Raw genomic sequence first — 15023 nt, 5'->3', positions numbered from 1 at the left:
CTGAAAAACTTTCAAACGAAACTCTCGAAACACTTGTGGCAGGGTAACAGAATGCCTCAAAAACCATGAAAAGAGATATTACATTGAAGAAAAATAATTGAGAGGAAAGCCCTACTTTTTTATTGCGATACAGAGGCAATTTAAGCGTGCAATTGCCAGAAAAACTACAAAAAAAATCTAGGTAAAGTATTATTTTTACAACTTGGAAAATGAAAACTTGCTTGCTTTCGCTTAAGTCGGGTTTCGATAAAGATCTGAAATCGAACGTGCATTATGAAAGTTTTCGTAGTAGATGTGAATCCACCTATGTCGGCCAGAGTTGCAACGGAAACTTGATTCACCGGTCGGGCAGAATGTTAGTGACTACTGCGGTTTGCCAAAGGTTTTTGATTGGCGAATCATTGACCATTGCAGCGACATTGAAAAATTGATTACCCTGGAGGCATTAAACATAAGGCAACAAAAAACAAAGCTAATCACGCGCGACAAATACGGAGATCGTGAACTGTTACTCATATGTTAGTCTGACATGGGATTCGGCTTGTTCGGAAAAATTTTTAACGAACAATATATACAAAAAAGCGAAAAATTACTGTTCTAACTCATACTGTCGGAAAATATACCATCAAAATTTCAGAATTGAAAAAAAATAGCGACAGGTTTTGACATCAAGGATTTTCGAAAGTTCAAAAATTCGATTGAAAAAAGTGGATCAACTCCAAAATATTAGTTCATTACTCAATACCAGGAACTTGAAAATTTTAATCTTCCAAATCTTTCGAACGTATTCGAACTCTAAATTCATCGTCATGTTACAGATGTTACAGATGCATATCAAAATGTTTTCTATTTTAAAACCTACTTAAGTTGTTTTAAACTTACTTTGGTTTTGTTCAATTGTAAAGTCGAAATTCTCGTTTCAAAACGTGTCTTTCTTTCAAATTGGATTTTCATCTAAAAACTAAGCTTTCAGTGTCAATTCTCGTGTTCGGTATTCGTTGCGCGTGTTGATGGCTGGTGTCAGTGATGGTTGATCGGCGAGTCCGCCCTGGCATGCTCTGCAACCCTTTTGCTAATATGTCGGCATGTCTGCCCTACATAGATGGATTTGCATCCATTACAAGTGAGTTCATGAACCATGTGGGATTTGAGATCCTTATCAAAGCTAGACTTAAGGCTAGGTAAACAGCTCTTAAGTTTCCGAGTGGTGAAAATCGTCTGTACATGATGAATTTTACTGAGCTTCTTTGCAAATTCATTAGAGATGTTGCCTCTGTACTGTAAAACAAATTGTTGTTTCTCTGTATTTTTCAGTTGTTTTACGTCTACACCCGCGCTACATCTATGTCTTTTTTTGTTCTTTTCATTTGCAGCTGGTTAATTGTATCCTTGACAATATTCCCTACCCAATGCTTAGGATATTGATTACGTTCCATAATTTCTTCATTCTTTGTCAATGCTTCATGGACCGCTTTCCAATGCTGGTGGCTCGGAACAGGCGGTGTATTTTCCCTGTATTATGGTTTTGTTATGCTGAACGGGTACACAGCTACAAAAATTCAGAATTGTTCCAGTATCTGATAGTTTTGATACGATGTGCAAAAAATTGTACCTTCCGGTTGTACGCTAATTGACATGTCCTGAAATGGCAAACTGATAGGTCATCCGTTGTTTCTAATGTAAATTAAAGATTTGGATGGAGGTTATTGACCGCATCTAACAGCTCTTTGGTGTCACCTTTAACTGTTCTCAAAATATCGTCAACACATCTTAGAGAAACCTTTGTTTCCGACGAACGGTCAGTGTTAGTCTTATCATTTTCACGACAGAATGAGCACAACCAGAACTGGTTTTCCATACTATCATTTTCTGTTTTACTGTTTTGTTAACATTTTGCGTGGAACTATCTATAGCAAATTTTACAATCAATACCCCTGTAACGTGCTGTTACATAGTGTTCGCAATTGCGACAGATGCTCAAGTGTGCCTTGGTTTTTTCATTTATGTGTCTGTAATTTCAATTGTGGCTCCCACGATTTCATCCAAAGGTTAGCCAAAATCAATGCCAAGGACGCATCCATTGGCAACCCGTCCTTCTGAGAGTACCAACCTTTATGGCAATTGAAATGGACGTTTGTGACGGCTAATTAAAATGATCTCAGGGCAACGTTAATGACTTACTTAAAAAAGGATGCTATCACTGATAGACAGAATTCATTGAGAACCGAGAGAGGTAAAGCAAAGCGACTGAGAAATGTCTGTTTCTAGATTCGAAAAAAAAACAAAATTTAGGTTATCTAAAAAAAGACAGTCTTGAGGTCAGGACTAATAAAAATGAATACGTCTTGAGTCCAAGACCAAACAAGAGAGGAAAAAAAGAGAGAGAGAGAGAGAGAGAGAGAGAGAGGGAGAGAGAGAGATTGTTTTGAGTTGAAGACCAAAAACATTGTATTGAGCTCAAGACCAGAATGTTAAAAACGTCTTGTTTAAAAGAACAAAAAATTGAACATGCCTTGAGTCCAAGAATTTAAAAAAGGATGTTCTGAAGTCAAAACTAAAAATATGCATAAAATTTTGAAGCAAAAATAGATTTAGTTCCAAAAAACAGACAGGAAGACCACAAAAAACGTTTAATATGTACACTATGTGCACGGGTTGCGGAAAATTAAATCCGAGATTTCCCCAGGAGTGCATCGAGTGCATCTGCTTTAGAAGTTCAGGCATACCCCAATATTTGGCCCCGAGTTTTATATACTGAAGCGGAACTGCAAAGCTGTGTGTGAAACCAGAGTCGTTGAAGAGTACTATCTCTTTACTTCAAAAAGACCTTACTTACCGAGGTTAGACAAAAGTTATGCAACTGTTGTAATAATGTCAAAAGGGCAACAAGAGAATCAATAGAAAAACTGAGAGCCAAGTGCAGGGCGCTAAGAGATAATCTAAAGGCAGCGGCAGCCAAACAGGAGAAATCAATAGGTTTATGAAAAAGGATTTGGCCGATTTTAATTTCAATGCTGCTAAGAAGAGCGAATTCGACGAGAGAATGGAGACGGCTAATAATCAATTGCGGTCAGATCTTCAGCAGCTTAACCTTAGAAGCATTACTTGGCCGAAGAATGTTGTAGAAAAAAAGGCTGTGACTGATGAAGAAAAGAATTCATTGAAAAACCAAATTAAAGGAGACAGAGAATAGTATTTTCAACGGATCGATAACGGAAAAAAGTTTACGACAGATGATCAAAATCACTGGTCTCGAGGTGCATAGTCAAGGCTTCAAGAGAAAGGATGAGGGCGAAGGCGCTGTGTATGTTTAGCATTTATTGTTGGTTTCACCTATCGGAGAAAAAAATTTTGGTATGTGGTAATCAAAGTAAGAATTTACGCAGAACTATTTGGGAAAGCTTCCACAAAGATACATATTGCGTTTTAAAGAACCCCTAGGTTATCCAAAACTGCTTTCATCAAAACCACATTTTTTGAAGAAATTTTGGTGATTTATTTCTTTGATGATTGAGGCAAACAAACTTGTCAAAATAATAGAGATTTTATTATGAATGACCCTACAAAAACTAAATTGAATATTTTATATTAAAAATTTTAGGGGAAAATGATTTTTTGCATGGAAAGCGGGTGAGATTAATGGAAGTGCCAGGTGGCTTTTTATCACCACCAGACTTAAAAAGAGTCAAATTGCTCGAACAATTCTCCAGATTAGTAAAGGAATTATGAGTGTATGAAGCCTTCCGAGATTTGGTTGGAAAAAACAGTCATGATGAAACTTATACATGGGAAAATCCAGTTTCAACAATAAATTTTCTAGCAAAATAAAATGCAATTGAACTAAAAAACCGAAATCTTATACATTCGGTTAAAAACTAAAGCTATTGCGTGTGATTGTTAGCAGACTACCTCATAATTCAGTATGGTAAATTTTTTCCTAAATTAATAATCTATTCAGGATTTGAGTTGTTCATTGAGTATCATGGCAACAACTGTTGAGTAACTCTGACCCCAAACCATGAACACGTATGCATAATCTTCCACTAACTATTTACTGAATGCCTAAAACAAGAAAAGTATTTATAAAAAAGAGTTGTAGGTTATCTAAAAAAAGACAGTCTTGAGGTCAGGACTAATAAAAATGAATACGTCTTGAGTCCAAGACCAAACAAGAGAGGAAAAAGAGAGCGAGAGCACGAGAGGGAGAGAGGGAGAGAAAGAGAGAGAGAGAGAGAGAGAGAGGGAGAGAGAGAGATTGTCTTGAATTCAGGACCAAAAACATTGTATTGAGCTCAAGACGAAAATGTTAAAAACGTCTTGTTTTAAAGAACAAAAAATTGAATATGCCTTGAGTCCAAAAAAGGATGTTCTGAAGTCAAAACTAAAAATATGCATAAAATTTTGAAGCAAAAATGGGTTTAGTTCCAAAAAACAGACAGGAAGACCACAAAAACCGTTGAATATGTACACTATGTGCACGGGTTGCGGAAAATTATATCCGAGATTTCCCCAGGAGTGTATCGAGTGGAATCTTGTTTATTTTGAACCCAGAAGGCGTCTGCTTTAGAAGTTCGAGCATACCCCAATATTTGGCCCCAAGTTTTACATACTGAAGTGGAACTGGAAAGCCAGTGTGTGAAACCAGAGTCGTTGAAGAGTACTATCTCTTTACTTCAAAAAGACCTTACCGAGGTTAGACAAAAGTTATGCAACTATTGTAATAATGTCAAAAGGGCAACAAGAGAATCAATAGAAAAACTGAGAGCCAAGTGCAGGGCGCTAAGAGATAATCTAAAGGCAGCGGCAGTCGGAAATGCCGAACAGGAAAGATCCATAGATTTTAATAAACAGGGTTTGGCCAATTTTAGTTTTAAAGCTGCTAAGAAGAGCGAAGCCGCTGAGAAAATGGATACGGCTAATAGTCAATTGCGGTCAGATCTTCAGCAGCTAGAACATTACAACCGGTACTTAATTGGCCAAGGAATTTCGAAAAAAGGATGCTATCACTGATAGACAGAATTCATTGAGAACCGAGAGAGGTAAATCAAAGCGACTGAGAAATGTTTGTTTCTAGATTCGAAAAAAAACAAAATTATTCGGCCTGTTAGGCTGTGTGAGATTTTCTTATTTCAAAATTTGTGTTTCTACAGGGGACATGAATAGTTCTGCAAGACCATTATTCCGGCATGGGTTGTGATAAATGAACAAATATGCAACAGACTCCAAACAATCGGTGCTCGTATCCATGGTTCATAAAAATTTCACAAAATAGACACGCCTAGTGAGAGCGGTTCTTTCCGCATAGTGAGAGCGGTTCTTTCGATTCCTGGGATTAGCTACCACAAATTTCTCATGCCAGTTTTTGAGAAGTTTTCAGGAACAAACATTGAAAGATCCACACTTGATGCACGTAAAGAACTTGAGCTAATTCTGCATGATGACAACGAACAGATAGTATTTTAGAATTTAAAACTTTATACATAAATGTGCGTGTTTCGGAAGCGATAGAAATAGGTCTAAGGTGCCTTTATTCAAGTGAACACGCAGAGAACATTAAAGCTTCTGTTAAAAGTGTTAAAATTGGCTGTGACAAATGATCATTTCGGAAGTAACAATAAATTGTACTCCCATGTTGAGGGCCTAGCAATGGGCGCATCTATGGCGGTCATATTGGAAAACATTTGGAAGAAATCGTTCGAAGGTAATCTAAAAGAAGAAAGTTGTATTCCAGGCTTGAAGAAAGATCCCAATGGGAAATGCTCCAATTATTCAAGAAAAATAGCTTGGAAGAGAAAAATAGCTTGAATGTGAACGATGTGGAAATTGGTTTCACGCGAAGTGCCATAATATAAGCAATGAAGAATATTCAATAATGAGGGATATTCTTTTGTTCTGTAGTCACTGCAACACAGTGTCAAAAACAAGAACCCAATTTAGAGAAAAGATATCTTGCACCATTTATTGACAATGATTTATGTATCACACAATCAACAAGCAAAGATTTGATCGAAAAAGTTAACGCAATGCCTGAAAACTTGCAGCTAATATTAGAAAATGTAGATGCAAACGGCAAACTGGCTTTTCTTGACAAGAATATATGTGTAAGCAACGCAAACAGACTTTCAAGAAAATGGTGCTGCAAGCCTACTGACACCTCTACAATTTTAAATTTTCGTAGTTTTGCCCATTGCGACATAAGAAAAATATAATGCAAGGCACTGTAAATAGGCTTTTCCGTTGCACGAGTAATTGGAAAAGTTTTGACAAGGAACTTAAAACAAATCAAGATATATGGTTGCAAAAATAATACTCTGAAATTTGACCTGAAAAACTTTCAAACGAAACTCTCGAAACACTTGTGGCAGGGTAACAGAATGCCTCAAAAACCATGAAAAGAGATATTACATTGAAGAAAAATAATTGAGAGGAAAGCCCTACTTTTTTATTGCGATACAGAGGCAATTTAAGCGTGCAATTGCCAGAAAAACTACAAAAAAAATCTAGGTAAAGTATTATTTTTACAACTTGGAAAATGAAAACTTGCTTGCTTTCGCTTAAGTCGGGTTTCGATAAAGATCTGAAATCGAACGTGCATTATGAAAGTTTTCGTAGTAGATGTGAATCCACCTATGTCGGCCAGAGTTGCAACGGAAACTTGATTCACCGGTCGGGCAGAATGTTAGTGACTACTGCGGTTTGCCAAAGGTTTTTGATTGGCGAATCATTGACCATTGCAGCGACATTGAAAAATTGATTACCCTGGAGGCATTAAACATAAGGCAACAAAAAACAAAGCTAATCACGCGCGACAAATACGGAGATCGTGAACTGTTACTCATATGTTAGTCTGACATGGGATTCGGCTTGTTCGGAAAAATTTTTAACGAACAATATATACAAAAAAGCGAAAAATTACTGTTCTAACTCATACTGTCGGAAAATATACCATCAAAATTTCAGAATTGAAAAAAAATAGCGACAGGTTTTGACATCAAGGATTTTCGAAAGTTCAAAAATTCGATTGAAAAAAGTGGATCAACTCCAAAATATTAGTTCATTACTCAATACCAGGAACTTGAAAATTTTAATCTTCCAAATCTTTCGAACGTATTCGAACTCTAAATTCATCGTCATGTTACAGATGTTACAGATGCATATCAAAATGTTTTCTATTTTAAAACCTACTTAAGTTGTTTTAAACTTACTTTGGTTTTGTTCAATTGTAAAGTCGAAATTCTCGTTTCAAAACGTGTCTTTCTTTCAAATTGGATTTTCATCTAAAAACTAAGCTTTCAGTGTCAATTCTCGTGTTCGGTATTCGTTGCGCGTGTTGATGGCTGGTGTCAGTGATGGTTGATCGGCGAGTCCGCCCTGGCATGCTCTGCAACCCTTTTGCTAATATGTCGGCATGTCTGCCCTACATAGATGGATTTGCATCCATTACAAGTGAGTTCATGAACCATGTGGGATTTGAGATCCTTATCAAAGCTAGACTTAAGGCTAGGTAAACAGCTCTTAAGTTTCCGAGTGGTGAAAATCGTCTGTACATGATGAATTTTACTGAGCTTCTTTGCAAATTCATTAGAGATGTTGCCTCTGTACTGTAAAACAAATTGTTGTTTCTCTGTATTTTTCAGTTGTTTTACGTCTACACCCGCGCTACATCTATGTCTTTTTTTGTTCTTTTCATTTGCAGCTGGTTAATTGTATCCTTGACAATATTCCCTACCCAATGCTTAGGATATTGATTACGTTCCATAATTTCTTCATTCTTTGTCAATGCTTCATGGACCGCTTTCCAATGCTGGTGGCTCGGAACAGGCGGTGTATTTTCCCTGTATTATGGTTTTGTTATGCTGAACGGGTACACAGCTACAAAAATTCAGAATTGTTCCAGTATCTGATAGTTTTGATACGATGTGCAAAAAATTGTACCTTCCGGTTGTACGCTAATTGACATGTCCTGAAATGGCAAACTGATAGGTCATCCGTTGTTTCTAATGTAAATTAAAGATTTGGATGGAGGTTATTGACCGCATCTAACAGCTCTTTGGTGTCACCTTTAACTGTTCTCAAAATATCGTCAACACATCTTAGAGAAACCTTTGTTTCCGACGAACGGTCAGTGTTAGTCTTATCATTTTCACGACAGAATGAGCACAACCAGAACTGGTTTTCCATACTATCATTTTCTGTTTTACTGTTTTGTTAACATTTTGCGTGGAACTATCTATAGCAAATTTTACAATCAATACCCCTGTAACGTGCTGTTACATAGTGTTCGCAATTGCGACAGATGCTCAAGTGTGCCTTGGTTTTTTCATTTATGTGTCTGTAATTTCAATTGTGGCTCCCACGATTTCATCCAAAGGTTAGCCAAAATCAATGCCAAGGACGCATCCATTGGCAACCCGTCCTTCTGAGAGTACCAACCTTTATGGCAATTGAAATGGACGTTTGTGACGGCTAATTAAAATGATCTCAGGGCAACGTTAATGACTTACTTAAAAAAGGATGCTATCACTGATAGACAGAATTCATTGAGAACCGAGAGAGGTAAAGCAAAGCGACTGAGAAATGTCTGTTTCTAGATTCGAAAAAAAAACAAAATTTAGGTTATCTAAAAAAAGACAGTCTTGAGGTCAGGACTAATAAAAATGATTACGTCTTGAGTCCAAGACCAAACAAGAGAGGAAAAAAAAAGAGAGAGAGAGAGAGAGAGAGAGAGAGAGGGAGAGAGAGAGATTGTTTTGAGTTGAAGACCAAAAACATTGTATTGAGCTCAAGACCAGAATGTTAAAAACGTCTTGTTTAAAAGAACAAAAAATTGAACATGCCTTGAGTCCAAGAATTTAAAAAAGGATGTTCTGAAGTCAAAACTAAAAATATGCATAAAATTTTGAAGCAAAAATAGATTTAGTTCCAAAAAACAGACAGGAAGACCACAAAAAACGTTTAATATGTACACTATGTGCACGGGTTGCGGAAAATTAAATCCGAGATTTCCCCAGGAGTGCATCGAGTGCATCTGCTTTAGAAGTTCAGGCATACCCCAATATTTGGCCCCGAGTTTTATATACTGAAGCGGAACTGCAAAGCTGTGTGTGAAACCAGAGTCGTTGAAGAGTACTATCTCTTTACTTCAAAAAGACCTTACTTACCGAGGTTAGACAAAAGTTATGCAACTGTTGTAATAATGTCAAAAGGGCAACAAGAGAATCAATAGAAAAACTGAGAGCCAAGTGCAGGGCGCTAAGAGATAATCTAAAGGCAGCGGCAGCCAAACAGGAGAAATCAATAGGTTTATGAAAAAGGATTTGGCCGATTTTAATTTCAATGCTGCTAAGAAGAGCGAATTCGACGAGAGAATGGAGACGGCTAATAATCAATTGCGGTCAGATCTTCAGCAGCTTAACCTTAGAAGCATTACTTGGCCGAAGAATGTTGTAGAAAAAAAGGCTGTGACTGATGAAGAAAAGAATTCATTGAAAAACCAAATTAAAGGAGACAGAGAATAGTATTTTCAACGGATCGATAACGGAAAAAAGTTTACGACAGATGATCAAAATCACTGGTCTCGAGGTGCATAGTCAAGGCTTCAAGAGAAAGGATGAGGGCGAAGGCGCTGTGTATGTTTAGCATTTATTGTTGGTTTCACCTATCGGAGAAAAAAATTTTGGTATGTGGTAATCAAAGTAAGAATTTACGCAGAACTATTTGGGAAAGCTTCCACAAAGATACATATTGCGTTTTAAAGAACCCCTAGGTTATCCAAAACTGCTTTCATCAAAACCACATTTTTTGAAGAAATTTTGGTGATTTATTTCTTTGATGATTGAGGCAAACAAACTTGTCAAAATAATAGAGATTTTATTATGAATGACCCTACAAAAACTAAATTGAATATTTTATATTAAAAATTTTAGGGGAAAATGATTTTTTGCATGGAAAGCGGGTGAGATTAATGGAAGTGCCAGGTGGCTTTTTATCACCACCAGACTTAAAAAAGAGTCAAATTGCTCGAACAATTCTCCAGATTAGTAAAGGAATTATGAGTGTATGAAGCCTTCCGAGATTTGGTTGGAAAAAACAGTCATGATGAAACTTATACATGGGAAAATCCAGTTTCAACAATAAATTTTCTAGCAAAATAAAATGCAATTGAACTAAAAAACCGAAATCTTATACATTCGGTTAAAAACTAAAGCTATTGCGTGTGATTGTTAGCAGACTACCTCATAATTCAGTATGGTAAATTTTTTCCTAAATTAATAATCTATTCAGGATTTGAGTTGTTCATTGAGTATCATGGCAACAACTGTTGAGTAACTCTGACCCCAAACCATGAACACGTATGCATAATCTTCCACTAACTATTTACTGAATGCCTAAAACAAGAAAAGTATTTATAAAAAAGAGTTGTAGGTTATCTAAAAAAAGACAGTCTTGAGGTCAGGACTAATAAAAATGAATACGTCTTGAGTCCAAGACCAAACAAGAGAGGAAAAAGAGAGCGAGAGCACGAGAGGGAGAGAGGGAGAGAAAGAGAGAGAGAGAGAGAGAGAGAGAGAGAGGGAGAGAGAGAGAGATTGTCTTGAATTCAAGACCAAAAACATTGTATTGAGCTCAAGACGAAAATGTTAAAAACGTCTTGTTTTAAAGAACAAAAAATTGAATATGCCTTGAGTCCAAAAAAGGATGTTCTGAAGTCAAAACTAAAAATATGCATAAAATTTTGAAGCAAAAATGGGTTTAGTTCCAAAAAACAGACAAGAAGACCACAAAAACCGTTGAATATGTACACTATGTGCACGGGTTGCGGAAAATTATATCCGAGATTTCCCCAGGAGTGTATCGAGTGGAATCTTGTTTATTTTGAACCCAGAAGGCGTCTGCTTTAGAAGTTCGAGCATACCCCAATATTTGGCCCCAAGTTTTACATACTGAAGTGGAACTGGAAAGCCAGTGTGTGAAACCAGAGTCGTTGAAGAGTACTATCTCTTTACTTCAAAAAGACCTTACCGAGGTTAGACAAAAGTTATGCAACTATTGTAATAATGTCAAAAGGGCAACAAGAGAATCAATAGAAAAACTGAGAGCCAAGTGCAGGGCGCTAAGAGATAATCTAAAGGCAGCGGCAGTCGGAAATGCCGAACAGGAAAGATCCATAGATTTTAATAAACAGGGTTTGGCCAATTTTAGTTTTAAAGCTGCTAAGAAGAGCGAAGCCGCTGAGAAAATGGATACGGCTAATAGTCAATTGCGGTCAGATCTTCAGCAGCTAGAACATTACAACCGGTACTTAATTGGCCAAGGAATTTCGAAAAAAGGATGCTATCACTGATAGACAGAATTCATTGAGAACCGAGAGAGGTAAATCAAAGCGACTGAGAAATGTTTGTTTCTAGATTCGAAAAAAAACAAAATTATTCGGCCTGTTAGGCTGTGTGAGATTTTCTTATTTCAAAATTTGTGTTTCTACAGGGGACATGAATAGTTCTGCAAGACCATTATTCCGGCATGGGTTGTGATAAATGAACAAATATGCAACAGACTCCAAACAATCGGTGCTCGTATCCATGGTTCATAAAAATTTCACAAAATAGACACGCCTAGTGAGAGCGGTTCTTTCCGCATAGTGAGAGCGGTTCTTTCGATTCCTGGGATTAGCTACCACAAATTTCTCATGCCAGTTTTTGAGAAGTTTTCAGGAACAAACATTGAAAGATCCACACTTGATGCACGTAAAGAACTTGAGCTAATTCTGCATGATGACAACGAACAGATAGTATTTTAGAATTTAAAACTTTATACACAAATGTGCGTGTTTCGGAAGCGATAGAAATAGGTCTAAGGTGCCTTTATTCAAGTGAACACGCAGAGAACATTAAAGCTTCTGTTAAAAGTGTTAAAATTGGCTGTGACAAATGATCATTTCGGAAGTAACAATAAATTGTACTCCCATGTTGAGGGCCTAGCAATGGGCGCATCTATGGCGGTCATATTGGAAAACATTTGGAAGAAATCGTTCGAAGGTAATCTAAAAGAAGAAAGTTGTATTCCAGGCTTGAAGAAAGATCCCAATGGGAAATGCTCCAATTATTCAAGAAAAATAGCTTGGAAGAGAAAAATAGCTTGAATGTGAACGATGTGGAAATTGGTTTCACGCGAAGTGCCATAATATAAGCAATGAAGAATATTCAATAATGAGGGATATTCTTTTGTTCTGTAGTCACTGCAACACAGTGTCTAAAACAAGAACCCAATTTAGAGAAAAGATATCTTGCACCATTTATTGACAATGATTTATGTATCACACAATCAACAAGCAAAGATTTGATCGAAAAAGTTAACGCAATGCCTGAAAACTTGCAGCTAATATTAGAAAATGTAGATGCAAACGGCAAACTGGCTTTTCTTGACAAGAATATATGTGTAAGCAACGCAAACAGACTTTCAAGAAAATGGTGCTGCAAGCCTACTGACACCTCTACAATTTTAAATTTTCGTAGTTTTGCCCATTGCGACATAAGAAAAATATAATACAAGGCACTGTAAATAGGCTTTTCCGTTGCACGAGTAATTGGAAAAGTTTTGACAAGGAACTTAAAACAAATCAAGATATATGGTTGCAAAAATAATACTCTGAAATTTGACCTGAAAAACTTTCAAACGAAACTCTCGAAACACTTGTGGTAGGGTAACAGAATGCCTCAAAAACCATGAAAAGAGATATTACATTGAAGAAAAATAATTGAGAGGAAAGCCCCACTTTTTTATTGCGATACAGAGGCAATTTAGGCGTGCAATTGCCAGAAAAACTACAAAAAAAATCTCGGTAAAGTATTATTTTTACAACTTGGAAAATGAAAACTTGCTTGCTTTCGCTTAAGTCGGGTTTCGATAAAGATCTGAAATCGAACGTGCATTATGAAAATTTTCGTAGTAGATGTGAATCCACCTATGTCGGCAAGAGTTGCAACGGAAACTTGATTCACCGGTCCGGCAGAATGTTAGTGACTACTGCGGTTTGCCAAAGGTTTTTGATTGGCGAATCATTGACCATTGCAGCGACATTGAAAAATTGATTACCCTGGAGGCATTAAACATAAGGCAACAAAAAACAAAGCTAATCACGCGCGACCAATACGGAGATCGGGAACTGTCACTCATATGTTAGTCTGACATGGGATTCGGCTTGTTCGGAAAAATTTTTAACGAACAATATATACAAAAAAGCGAAAAATTACTGTTGTAACTCATACTGTCGGAAAATATACCATCAAAATTTCAGAATTGAAAAAAAATAGCGACAGGTTTTGACATCAAGGATTTTCGAAAGTTCAAAAATTCGATTGAAAAAAGTGGATCAACTCCAAAATATTAGTTCATTACTCAATACCAGGAACTTGAAAATTTTAATCTTCCAAATCTTTCGAACGTAATCGAACTCTAAATTCATCGTCATGTTACAGATGTTACAGATGCATATCAAAATGTTTTCTATTTTAAAACCTACTTAAGTTGTTTTAAACTTACTTTGGTTTTGTTCAATTGTAAAGTCGAAATTCTCGTTTCAAAACGTGTCTTTCTTTCAAATTGGATTTTCATCTAAAAACTAAGCTTTCAGTGTCAATTCTCGTGTTCGGTATTCGTTGCGCGTGTTGATGGCTGGTGTCAGTGATGGTTGATCGGCGAGTCCGCCCTGGCATGCTCTGCAACCCTTTTGCTAATATGTCGGCATGTCTGCCCTACATAGATGGATTTGCATCCATTACAAGTGAGTTCATGAACCATGTGGGATTTGAGATCCTTATCAAAGCTAGACTTAAGGCTAGGTAAACAGCTCTTAAGTTTCCGAGTGGTGAAAATCGTCTGTACATGATGAATTTTACTGAGCTTCTTTGCAAATTCATTAGAGATGTTGCCTCTGTACTGTAAAACAAATTGTTGTTTCTCTGTATTTTTCAGTTGTTTTACGTCTACACCCGCGCTATATCTATGTCTTTTTTTGTTCTTTTCATTTGCAGCTGGTTAATTGTATCCTTGACAATATTCCCTACCCAATGCTTAGGATATTGATTACGTTCCATAATTTCTTCATTCTTTGTCAATGCTTCATGGACCGCTTTCCAATGCTGGTGGCTCGGAACAGGCGGTGTATTTTCCCTGTATTATGGTTTTGTTATGCTGAACGGGTAAACAGCTACAAAAATTCAGAATTGTTCCAGTATCTGATAGTTTTGATACGATGTGCAATTGTACCTTCCGGTTGTACGCTAATTGACATGTCCTGAAATGGCAAACTGATAGGTCATCCGTTGTTTCTAATGTAAATTAAAGATTTGGATGGAGGTTATTGACCGCATCTAACAGCTCTTTGGTGTCACCTTTAACTGTTCTCAAAATATCGTCAACACATCTTAGAGAAACCTTTGTTTCCGACGAACAGTCAGTGTTAGTCTTATCATTTTCACGACAGAATGAGCACAACCAGAACTGGTTTTCCATACTATCATTTTCTGTTTTACTGTTTTGTTAACATTTTGCGTGGAACTATCTATAGCAAATTTTACAATCAATACCCCTGTAACGTGCTGTTACATAGTGTTCGCAATTGCGACAGATGCTCAAGTGTGCCTTGGTTTTTTCATTTATGTGTCTGTAATTTCAATTGTGGCTCCCACGATTTCATCCAAAGGTTAGCCAAAATCAATGCCAAGGACGCATCCATTGGCAACCCGTCCTTCTGAGAGTACCAACCTTTATGGCAATTGAAATGGACGTTTGTGACGGCTAATTAAAATGATCTCAGGGCAACGTTAATGACTTACTTTACGGGAATGTTGGCGTATAAACTTTTTACATCTAATGATAGGATTTGTTGATTTGTTCTCCTTCTTCGAGTTTTTTTTGCTCCAATGTTATTGTTAGTCATTGGTGTCAGTTTTTATATTTGCTTCTTCATTTGGAAAAAGGGTGTTAGAAACTTGTTAGGGTGTGATAGCAATTTTCCGGGATAG

The sequence above is a fragment of the Convolutriloba macropyga genome, chromosome 2 (assembly GCF_964194025.1).
Source record: "Convolutriloba macropyga chromosome 2, txConMacr16.3, whole genome shotgun sequence".
Classification (NCBI taxonomy): Eukaryota; Metazoa; Xenacoelomorpha; order Acoela; family Convolutidae; genus Convolutriloba; species Convolutriloba macropyga.
This window is presented reverse-complemented; position numbering follows the sequence as displayed.